This window comes from Canis aureus, chromosome 9 (genome assembly GCF_053574225.1).
Source record: "Canis aureus isolate CA01 chromosome 9, VMU_Caureus_v.1.0, whole genome shotgun sequence".
In the NCBI taxonomy this organism is placed as follows: domain Eukaryota; kingdom Metazoa; phylum Chordata; class Mammalia; order Carnivora; family Canidae; genus Canis; species Canis aureus.
Genome location: NC_135619.1, coordinates 69,584,236 through 69,595,999, shown reverse-complemented (window position 1 = coordinate 69,595,999; position 11,764 = coordinate 69,584,236). Strand labels below are relative to the sequence as shown.

General features: G+C 45.2%; 1 long non-coding RNA gene across 1 annotated transcript; it reads right to left on the bottom strand.

Annotated features, from left to right (window-relative positions):
• Nucleotides 1-3,321: 3,321 nt before the first annotated feature.
• LOC144320201 (uncharacterized) lies at nt 3,322-10,161 on the bottom strand. Its single transcript, XR_013385759.1, has 3 exons — nt 10,054-10,161; nt 8,203-8,325; nt 3,322-4,481 (listed from the first exon to the last, which is right to left on the bottom strand). It is a non-coding gene; the product is annotated as an uncharacterized LOC144320201 (long non-coding RNA).
• Between the last annotated feature and the right edge of the window lie 1,603 nt (nt 10,162-11,764).

Genomic DNA, 11,764 nt, shown 5'->3' with positions numbered 1-11,764 from the left:
GAGAAGAGAGAGGAGAGGAGAGGAGAGGAGAGGAGAGGAGAGGAGAGGAGAGGAGAGGAGAGGAGAGGAGAGGAGAGGAGAGGAGAAAGAAAGAAGAGAAAGAGAGAAGAGAAGAGAAGAGAAGAGAAGAGAAGAGAAGAGAAGAGAAGAGAAGAGGAGAGGAGAGGAGAGGAGAGGAGAGGAGAGGAGAGGAGAGGAGAGGAGAAAAGAAGGGAAGGGAGGGAGGGAGGGGAGGGGGGGAAAGGAGAGGGGAAGGGAGAGGAGAAGGAGAGGGAAGGGGTGAAGGGGAATAGAAGGGAAGAAAGAAAAGAAAAGAAAGAAAAAGAAGCCCATTGTGGTATTCTCTCAGAGATTATACAGCTTTTCTGTAAAGGACCAGAGACCAAATTGGTTAGACTTTGTAGGCCTTATAGTCTTTCTTATAACTACCTAATTCCACTCCTGTGGTACAAAAGCAGCCATAGACAATGTTAGCAAACCAACATATCTGTGACAATAAAATGATTTACAAAACAGTTGGCTGGCCATATGTGGCCTGCACACTGTAGTTTGCTGACCACTGGTCTAAAGCATCATTACCCAAAGTATGATCCATGAACCTTTAGCCATACAAGCTATTCTTTGCAGAGAAAACAAAAAACAAAAAACAAAAAAAAACAAAGAAAGACTCTCTGGACAAATAAGTTGGGAAACACTTCATACCTTGTCTCTCTTGGACATTTATTATGCACATTAGCTCCTTAACTGAGCTAAGAAATCCCACTACAAAGAAATTGTTAAAACCAGAATTTCCCAAACTTATATGACCATCCTCTGCACCTACCCTCTGTCTGTCCAAAGGACTCCTGCTTTGAGAGGTGCTGCCCTGAAGTGTGTGCTTGTCCGCAGGCTCTGGGATGCTGAAAGAGGAAGTTTTTACCACTCCTTTTAACCCTCTCTGAGCCATCTTGTGAGGGACAAGTTTGGGATCTGGAGATGGTAACAGATCCAGCAGGAATGGCCCATGATTAGTTGGTTTGGATATTTTGTCTTAATGGACTGAAGACTAGCCAAGAAGCAGCCTCATGACCTAATGGAAAAATCAATCTAAGAGGCCCAAGCCTTGTTCTTCATTTTGCCATTAATTAGCTCTGTGATTCTGGGACACTCCTTCACCTTTCCCAGCTCCATCTGCAAAATCACTTCCCTCAGCTGCAAGAAGAAGAGGAAAGGAAATCCCTGAGGGTTTTGCTGTTTTGTTGTTATTGTTTCAACTGTAGGATTCCTTTTGTCTCTAAGAGGAGGTAGGATGTGAAGGCAAACTCACTGGGTGAGGAGACTCGCAGAAGTAAAGACTAGCACTTATTTCACCATGGACTCGACTTCTGGACTTTTTTAAGTAGGTTCCATGCCCAGCGTGGAGCCTGACACAGGCCTTGAACTCAGGACCCTGAGATCAAGACCTGAGCTGAAATCAAGAGTCAGATGCTCAATTGACTGAGCCACCCAAGCCCCCCTTGACTTCTTGACTTTCCATTCCAAGAAGATCAAGTGGTCTGAGTCTTGTCCCAAATTGAGAGTCCCACAGGTCAAGGCCCCAGGAGGAAGTTCAGAGGTGGTAGCAGCCACCTGCTCGGTGAGGGCTCAGTGCACTTGCACTCAGACACAGATGTCCTGGTCTGAACCCCAGCTCTGCATTTATTATTCATGGTGCCTCGCAAATTAGCCACGCTTCTTCTCCCGCCCTCCATTTTCCAATGTACTGCTGGGGAATGTAAGGATTAAATGCTACTTTCGAAAGTGTTGTCATAAGCAAAGGACACTATCATTAATGCAGTTACTACTACCGGGGCTGCAGCTACTCTGCACAAAGCATAAAAAACAAAACAAAATTGCTTTGTAAATATTAAACACTTAGTATACAGCCAGCGACACCACTGAGGGATTGGCAATTGCTTTAGAGCACTGCCCATGGTGTAGATGAGCCCCCTCCTCTGCAAAATGGGGATCATTTAAACCCCCATTTCAGAGAGAATGACATGTGATGTCTCGCACACTACCACATGTTTCTGACACACTATTACACTTAAAAACAATAGTGATGATGGTACTAATGGAAAACACGTCACATAGGGCCAGGAAGAAATCTCAATCTCTGCGGGAAAAATATGCTAGAGACCAGGGGGCTGTCTATCCCACTGAAGGATATGAAGAAATTGGCCTTGAATCTAAAAGTTTGCAAGGATTTAAAAAAAAAGAAAAAGAAAAAGAAAACATGAATTTGCTTTCTTGAAAATGTATCCAATTGAATTTCCTTTTCAAATAAGAACTGAATGATTCCTTCATTTCAGTTAGAGCCTGGCTTCATAAATACCATCTCTGCACAGTATATTACGCACATCATTTATTCAGTAGATATCATAATATATTCAGGGCTGCTCTTAGGGAGAGAAATTTCAATATTAGATAAAAATAGTGAGATGACGGCGGTAACTGTGTTTGTCTGGTACACGGAGTAAATAGGATTGTTAGCGATTGCTCAAGGCTTCGGGAGAAGATACGGAAACAAAGATAGCTCCTGCCCGATTCTGAGCCAGGCAGTGGCAGAGGTTCAAGGAAGCTTGATTACCTTCCACCACCGTGTACTTCTAAGCAGGGCCCAGAGATGAGTTTCCCGTTCCTTATATTTTCTCATAAGAATAGCTGAATGTTATCCTAATTAGAAATCTGTTCAGATTTGGAAACAGGCTGGTGTTGCCTTCTCTCCCTGTCCCTCCATCCTCCCCACGTCTCTCTCCCCCACCTCTCTCGCACACATGCACTCCTGATAAAGTTTAATGTCACAAAGAGTCAGGGGTCTTGGCTGGACCCCCATCGCGGGCCAGCCACACAGATGCGCCTTTGCGTTGGGCTCCCACTGTCTCTGAATGGGCGACTCTCGATCCACAATGATGGAATTGAACCCAAGACTCTCCAAGCCTCCTGGCTCAGATCCTATACATTGAAAAGCTGGTTTATATTGAACACTAACGATGCCCAGGACCACTTGTGTGCTTTCCATGCATTAACTCATTGAATCTTCACAATCCCCTGGGAGATAGGCACCATGAGCCTCCCATTTCATGGATGAGGAAACTGAGGCACAGATAATTTGCTTAATGGCTCAATGTCACATCAAGGAATTGGCCCGGCCGGAAGTCTAGCCTGAGCACTGCACAGGCTCCCCTGAGGCACAGAGCTGCGTGCAGTGAAGGAGCCTGGGTCAGACAACTCCAAGGCAGGGCCTGAGTACAGACACTAATGTGTGCACAGATTGACTTGCATAACACTCTGCTTGCACCAGACAGAACAGAGAATGGGAGAAGCATCCCGCCTTGTCATCAGGAGCTCTAAAGCTCAGTTGGGAGGAGTTGATCTAGGGATAAAGAGCTGCAATCCTGGGGAAGAAGTCGGTACAAGAAAGGAGACCCTGCCGATGCCAGACCCAAGCCTGAAGGGTCAAGGGGCACCTAATGAAGGATGAGTGTGGGTAGGGCCGTGAAGGGTGGGCCAGGTGAGGTGAAGGGTGGGAGGAAAACACAGAGTGGGAATGTGAGCACCTAACAGCAGGTGGCTGAGCTGAGAGCTCCCTCCCACAGGAAAGGGAGGCAGGAAGACTCTAGGAGCAAACCTGAGCTCATTTTTCTATCCTTTGTATTGTTGATAGAGCTGAATGCCAGGGAAGGGTCGCAGTCCCTGTGCAAAGTCTGGCTGAGTTTTTGCACAAGGATTCTTGGCCACATGGGTGACGGGTGAGTGTTCAGAGAGAATCACACATACCAAACTCTACAAAAGCCCATGCAATGGCACACAATGCGAATCTCTATCACCTTCCATACGGGGACAACATGGAGTAACATCTAAGAGCATAGCATCTGAATTATTGTGATTAACTCACTTCTGATCTATGCTTCTCATCTCTTCTTCTGAGGCTACCCAGAGGTGGGGAGAATCACGTTGCACTGTGCACAGCCTCGCCTGTTCCTCTCCTCCTGGCTCCCACACTCAGGCCCAGCGGGGCCCACCGCTCAGGAAGAGTGGGGTGCGTGGGGAACACCAGCGCTCAGTGGGACCAGAACCGGCTCCCTTAGCCACTGTTTTTGTCTCATTAAGAACTTCCTTGTTTCTGCGCCCACCAGTAATAGTCTCTGTGTTGTTGTTTTCTCAAGCTTTCTGACAGCTTCAAAACCGAGAAGCATGACTCAATCCTAGTGGGGGCTCAGTTTGATTCTCCTGAATGAAGGAAATGAAATTACATATGTAGGAAGATTCTTGAATCTTGTTTTTTCCACTCTGTTCACCCACCCTCAGAACCAACCCCCATACTGAAGTCAGCAGGTGCCAACGTGTGTCTTTCTTGGGCTTCCGCCTCCTGGAGAGCCAAATCCTCCGGCATGGGGCTGGAAGCCTGCATGGCCACGTTCCCGCTCAGCCCCCATGATTCCGGCAGGTCACTGCTTTCTCTGCAGGGACAGATGAGAAAATTGAAGTTCAGAGTCATTACAGAGAGCAAAGAAATATAAGATGTGGTTTAAAAAAGAAGAAGAAAAAAAAAAAAGACTCAGACACAAGTGCATCTGATCCCAAAGTTTTCATTTTTACCATTATGCTCAGTTTGATTCTCCCCTGGATGAAGAGAAGAGGGTACACCTGCAGGAAGCTTCAGCTCAGTTCCTTCATCTAGTAGGTCCCACAATAAAAGGTTACTCAAAAACCAATCGAGAGAGCTGAATAATCCACAGCTTGATGTTTGCAGGGGGTGCTGCAGGCACAAGCATCCACTGAATTCAAACCTGGATCTTCTACGACCACTTGCCGCTGGTAGACGTGGGAAACAGGCTGGAGCAGGCAAATCCACACTGTGTTTTGATCTCACGTTGAGCGCGTGTGGCTCAGGCTGGGGTTGCCTGTGCAAAGGCCAGGCCCACGGATCCCTGGGTGGCTCAGCAGTTTAGCGCCTGCCTTTGGCCCAGGGCACGATCCTGGAGTCCTGGGATCGAGTCCCATGTCAGGCTCCTGGCATGGAGCCTGTTTCTCCCTCCTCCTGTGTCTCTGCCTCTCTCTCTCTCTCTCTTTCATCAATAAATAAATAAATCTTTAAAAAAAAAAAAAAGGCCAGGCCCACCAGACCCTTGGCCGTGCTCTCCTCCTTCCCATCATCTCAGCGCACCTTCCCCTGTCCACTTACTGTGGAGCAGTGGGGAGAGAACAGAAAAAAAGTTGGATTGAAGGGACCTGGGTTTGAATTCCCCTCCTCCTTCTCTTGCATGTGAGTCTGAGATTCCATTTCTTCCTGCACAGATGACAGGGATTATAGTAAATGATGTTAGGACCTTTAAATTGCTCGGTCTCCCCCTCTGTTCCCTCTCTGTATTCACTTCCTCCTGTTGGCTCCTGCTCTCAGGAGGCTCAAAGGCCACGGCCCAAAGGCGATGCCCAGCACAACCAGATTTGCGGACACGGGAGCAGAGAGGACAGGGAATCTGGATTCCTCCACGGGGCCCTCCAGCTGCACTTAGGGCCAACCAAGTTTCTCCTACCCTGCACAAGGATTCTGAGAGCCCAAGGGTCTCCAGCACAGGAAATTTGGTTAGCATTCTGCTCCGGAGACAACCTCCAAGCCAGACTGGCCTCGTGGAGACCCGCAGAGCGAGCTGTGATTCACGCTTCCTCCTGCCCCACTCTCGGGTGCTGCTCCCTACTCTTCCCTACCACAGAGAAGGAGGGAGTGATGCCAGAAAATGGGACTTACAAATAAGAGAGGGAAGAAGGGACCCAGGGAAAGTGGAAAGACAAAAAAAGGGGGGGGGATCCAGAAGACATAGAGAGCTGTCACCAGGGAAAGAGGAGCCACACAAGCAGAAAGGGAAGGGAGGCCAGAGAGAGAGAGAGAGAAAGAGGGAAAAAAAAAAAAACTCCACCAGAGACAGGAGAAAGCCAGGACACGGGAAATGCCTCAGACTACACACTGTGTGAACCTCTGTGCTCAGCTGTTTTGAAACCCGAATTTATAATGTCAACCAGATTAAACTGGGACTTATTATCCATTTTCAGGACAAGTCACCCCATCACCACAATGGCTTCATTTCGTCCCCCACAATATGGGGACAACTGTTACGTCCACCCATCCACGACGAAGACACTGGGTCTTGGACAAGATCATTTCTCCGCAGCTCCTTAAAATTTCAGCCCAGACCCAGGCCCGTCCGATGCCAGGGTGCAGGGCCATCCGGCAGCCTGGGCTGTCTGTCTCCAGATTCAACCCTGTTCTCACCCAAAGAATGACAGACACACAAGCTGACCTCCAATGCCTAGAAATCACTCAGGACTTGGGAGGGAAGACGGTTCTCAATCTGAAGCAGATGCAACAACTGACTTGGGGGCTGGACCCCAAATGCCCTAGAAACATATACATGTATTTTTATCATAGGCCAAAAAAAAAAATCAACATTTTCTGGAAAACCACACACCCAAGAGGCAGATATGACTGCAACTCTGATGATAAAGGTATATATCGTGAAAATTAACAAAGGGACACCCCACCAAAGTGGAGTCGGGAGGCTCAGAGGGGGAGCCCTACCACTCATCATCCTTTAGGGGAAGAACTGACGATTACAGACCCCGCAGAAGAATGGTCGACCGAAAAGAAGCATCGATTACAGGCCCCACGGGAAAGATGTACATTGCATCTCCCACAAGAAAGAAACTGTGCCCACAGCTCAGCCAGTGAGAAACCTCAGCACCCAGAACCCCGGCTTCCCTCCAGTGGACTTTCACTCAGAACGACCTCACCCACTTTCCTCTTTCTTCTCCATAAATTCACATTTCTTCCTTTTGTTCCTTGACATAACCTCTGGTTTTGCCTTAGCCTGTTTGTCCCGGATTGCAATAGTCTGCTGTTCCCAAATAAACTCATCTTCTACCAGTAAAATAACCACAGTTTTATTTTTAACATGAACTTTGTTAATTCCTTCATTCATCATTTGACCCCAAACCTACAAATAGCTGCAGGGTGCAAACTCTGGGAATTATACAATTATGAAATCATGCGAGCCTCCGCCCTCGAGGAGCTTACCATGCAGTGCAAAACCTAACACACGTGCTTAAATATATCTCAAAGAAAATGCCATAAAGGAACAGCACCAGGAACCTGCGCTGTCTGGCTAACAGCACGCCCTTTGGCGCTGGTTTGATCTCTCCTTCAGGACAGTTTTGGGGGCAAATCAACTTTCAGATCTTCAGTTTGGTCACATATACGATGGAGCAAATCGGAGCCGTGCCACCCAGTTGCCATGAGGAGTCAACGGGACCCATCCCTGTACCCCGCTGTCCGAGTTGATTTATTACCAGTTGCCCAGTAAACGTTACATGTCCCAGTTCCATTCCAAACAGGGAACACTTTTTTTTTTTCTTCAGTTTTCAGTTGATGCTTTTTTTTTTTTTTTTAAATCTGCGTTTTTTGTTTTTCTCCTATTCTTCACAAGTTTAATAAAAGGGACAGTGAGCTGGAAAGGGAAAACATGTCAAAATGCGAAGAATTCTGAAAATATATCTTTCCAAATTGTGCAGCTTGGTGCTGGCAAGATGACAAGGGCCCCTACAACCCAGTGCAAACACAGTGCTGCAAAACCACGCAGCTTGCGTGTGCAATATATGTATGTTACGTGCCAAGTGCTAAACAAGTGCTTTTAAACAAATGACAAATATGATAAGCTACTCGGAGGATAAGGCCAAGTGAACGTGAGGGTTTCCTGGATTCAGATGTGGACATGTGCTCATCTCATCCGGGCCCAGCCGGGGACCCACACACACATCCCCTCTGCTTGCGGCCTCCTCTGCAGGCTTGTGTCCGGTGGCACCCAGAGACACAGGTGCACACACCATCAGGGACACGCAGCAGAAAATGTACCTGATGTTCCGCACTGGGGCCAAAGGACATCGGACAACACTTTTTTTTTTTTTCCCACCCCCCAATCAACTTCATAAACTTAACCAAAAATTCCGATTGCTGTGTGACAAATCCAACAGCTCGTGCTGAAAGCGACTTAAAATGGAACGGGTCATAAACATTCCCTTCTATGCCGATGCTTGATGCCATCGTTAAAAGGGAGAGGGGATGACAAAGTGAAAGGGTTCTTTGTGGTTCTTTTATGTGAAGATTACATTTAAAAATAACCAACTAACCGTCTGCACTTTTCGGGGGCCTGACGTCTCGAAACGCATTTAGATTGATGCAGAGCGGGGCTGAGGTTCTCGTGCTGAGTAAACAGTCAAGTGTTCTTAATAGGAATTGCAGTTTCTCGACATCTGTTAGGGAAAAGGGAATGGAGAAACAACAATTTAGAGTGAGATTGGTTTTGTTAAATGCATTTAAATTCCAAGATTAGTGGTGTTCTTTCTTTTTCAATTAGCATTTACTTGTAGAAAGGTTACAGCTGAAAGGGCTGGGGAGGGGCTGGGGTGGGTTTCTCTGCTCGCCGAGAGGGCACTCCCAAGCACAGCAAAGAGAAAATCGGAAGGGAGAGAAAGGCTGAAAAGAAGCTAAAGCCGGTGCCAAATCGTGGAGGGGAAAGCATTCCAAAAAAATAAAATAAAATAATAGTAAAACGAAGTCGAATCGGATTTGATGCTCCTGTCCTCTGGGCAGAAAAATCATAAATTGCTCCGAGAAAATAGAGAGACGTGTATTTTCCAAGCCGGTTACTAAGTGAAATTTGCATGACTTCCCAAATATATACCACGGCTCTGTTTGAGTGTGTAAAGAGCTGTAACTAGCTCAATTTTTTTTTTTTTGATAGAAACATAAACAGAGACGAAAAATGTAGGGAATGTTTCACCTGTTTTACTGCCATTAAATAAACCTCATCTGCTACCAAGCTGTTTTGGGTGACATTTGTTAAATAAATACATTTTGTGGGAGACTGGAACACGAAAGTACAGACATGCCGCTCTGTTCTCAGATAAACTCTGTTTGCTTTGCGGCACCCCTACCCTGGCCCTGGGGGTGGCAGCGTGAGGCGGTAAATTTGGATTTCTGTTTTCACCAGGGTAGCTCGGGTCTGAATTTACAGGGCTTCAACCACAAGGGCGTGTTGTCCTTGGTAAGTTTCTTTCCACTCTCTATCCCTGTTTTTACCCCCCATATCCCCTCCCACACTCCCTTTCTCTCTCCCCTCGACTGGTTTTCTTTTTAATTAGGGACAAACTCAGGATTGTTTCAGCACGGTGTAGGAATTCCTTTTATAAATCTCTCAGTGTAGATTTTGTGCATGTCTATGACCTTTAAGATGCTGTTAGGTCTTCGTGAGGATTTAAAAAATATGTGTATTGAATATTTGCCTAATGTCAGGCCAGTCTTGGCCATTCCTACTTAAAAACAATAACAACAAAAACAAAACAAAAACCCAAGGGCGCCTGGGTGGCTCAGTCAGTTAAGCCACTGCCTTGGGCTCAGATCTTGATCCCGGGTCCTGGGGTCTAGCCTTGCATCCTTTTTGCCTGCTCAGCAGGGAGTTTGCTTCTCCCCCACCGAACCCTCCCCCTGCTTGTACTCTCTCCCTTCTTCCCTCTCTCTCTCTCTCAAATAAATAAATAAAATCTATATTAAATAACCTAATTAATAAATAAAACATTAATGTCTACTAAGACAGTTCCCCATGGTATCTCCAAGGATATTCCAAGAGGCACCAAGATGGCTTGCTGTTTGCTGATTTCCTAGGTAGAGTCTCTGCAATTTCACAGCAAGCATCACTGGAGGAAGTGCTGAATAGAGAGAAGCGTTGTTGCATTGGTTGGACAGCAGAGGAAGGTTTTCCCAGCCCCCAGCCAACAGAGAACGCTTCTGATGATAACTAGAGGTATACAGTTCTAGAACATTCTGCAACCAGACTTTGGGCACAGGATGCTCCATGGGCAAGGTTCTTCTGGCTTTTCAGCTTGCTTCCTCTGAGAAATTTCGTATGCTGATTCTTTTCAATTATCTGTCAATTTTCAAAATGCAAATAGAAACATGCATGTCATCACTTTGGTACTCACCAACTGATTTCTTCCAAGCATCCAGACCATAAGTGAATGCAGTTCAATATGTTCTCTTCCTTTTTTTAAGTGGAGTTAATATTACTGTGCAGATTTTGGTCAGCTTCCAGGAACCCAGTGTGTGGAGAGGCAGAATTTTATTTTAGAAGCACAAGTTGGTTTGAAAAATGTGAACTCAGCCCAACTATTTCTTTGTTTCCTCTTTCTTGCTAGACATATTTTATTTTTCTACAAAAAACATTTCTTCACCCATACGCACATGCACACACACACACAATTTTGGCCAAATTATGATTACTGCTAAGAATGTTTTTAATTCTTTTATATGCTTAGGATACAAAAATGTATAAGGAAAGAGGAAAAAGTGGCCTGTAAACCCAAGACAAGATGATACCTGATAATAAACATTTTGGTGGGATTTCTTTTCGTCATCTTGTATGCATAGACATTTTATAGAGTGGCGTTCGTGGCAGTTTGCCCTTAACCTCATCAATAAACATTTTTATATATCATTAAAATGTATTTATCTACATAACCTAATAATATGTATATATAGTATTTTACCTAATTATTCACCTGTTTGGGGGCATTTTGTAGTTTCCTCTTTTTTTATTTTCATGATTACAGTAATGCTTAAATAAACCAATTCACAGAAAATGCCTTTCTATGTTGGATTATTTTCTTAAAATGGATTTCTGGAAATAGAATAACTAGGCCAAAGGGTACCAACATATTTAATGTTCCTGACGCATATTGGCAAATTGCCTTTCATAAAAATTATACCAATTTACCCTCCTGCAACTAACACATAAGAGGGCCTGTTCACAGCATCCCCTCTATTCCAAGACTTTTTTTTTTAAGTCTCTGCAAATTGAAAAATGAAAAACAAAATGGTAACTCTTGCCTGGAATAATTTTTAAAACATACACCGAGTAACAGATTCATTTTTAAAAATACCTCAATCCATCAAGAAATTTAAAAGCTTGTATCCAGGATGTTTCCTAGCCAATCAATGCTACAAAACCAGGGCGCTTCATCATACATGGTAGACGGCGTTGTTAGAAGACCGGTAACATTTTGCATGCCGCTGGAGAAGTATACCGAGTCCAGGAAATATTTCATGGAAACAGGGACGACACGCTTTTTTTGCATACAATTGAAGGCAGCTCGCACTAGATTCTAAGCACGACTGAATTAGGGCATCTTTACGCCTGGAATTTTGATGACTTCATAGGACCAGCCTTGTGCTCTGCCAGAGGAGGGCTGCTGGAGGGTGCCCTTGGTATTTGGATAGACACTCTGTGTTAAAGGACAAAAACAAGAGATGTTTGAGAACTTGGTTTAAAACAGTCTTTTTTTGAGATTTTAGCCCTAAGAGAACACTCAACTATGCAACCCAGAGAAAGCAGCCAGGAGATTATTGAAAGAAGCAAAGAAAACAGCAGTATGTCCAGAAAACAAAGGGAAAAGCTTCTCCTGCCAGAGGACCTGCCAAAGACCACCCTGGGGTCATTGACAAGCACCTTTGTGCTCTGCCTCCATAAGTTTCAAAAAGGAAAGGTTTGGTCAACAAATGCTGCTTTTGTTTAAATGTGCATTATCCCCCCAGGCTGTGTGTGTTTTCTGAGTTAATGAAGTCCCCTCTCATTCCTTGAAGTTTTTAGCCACTTAAGTTCCCTCAAAGAAGAGCCCAGGAACAACCAAACCTAAA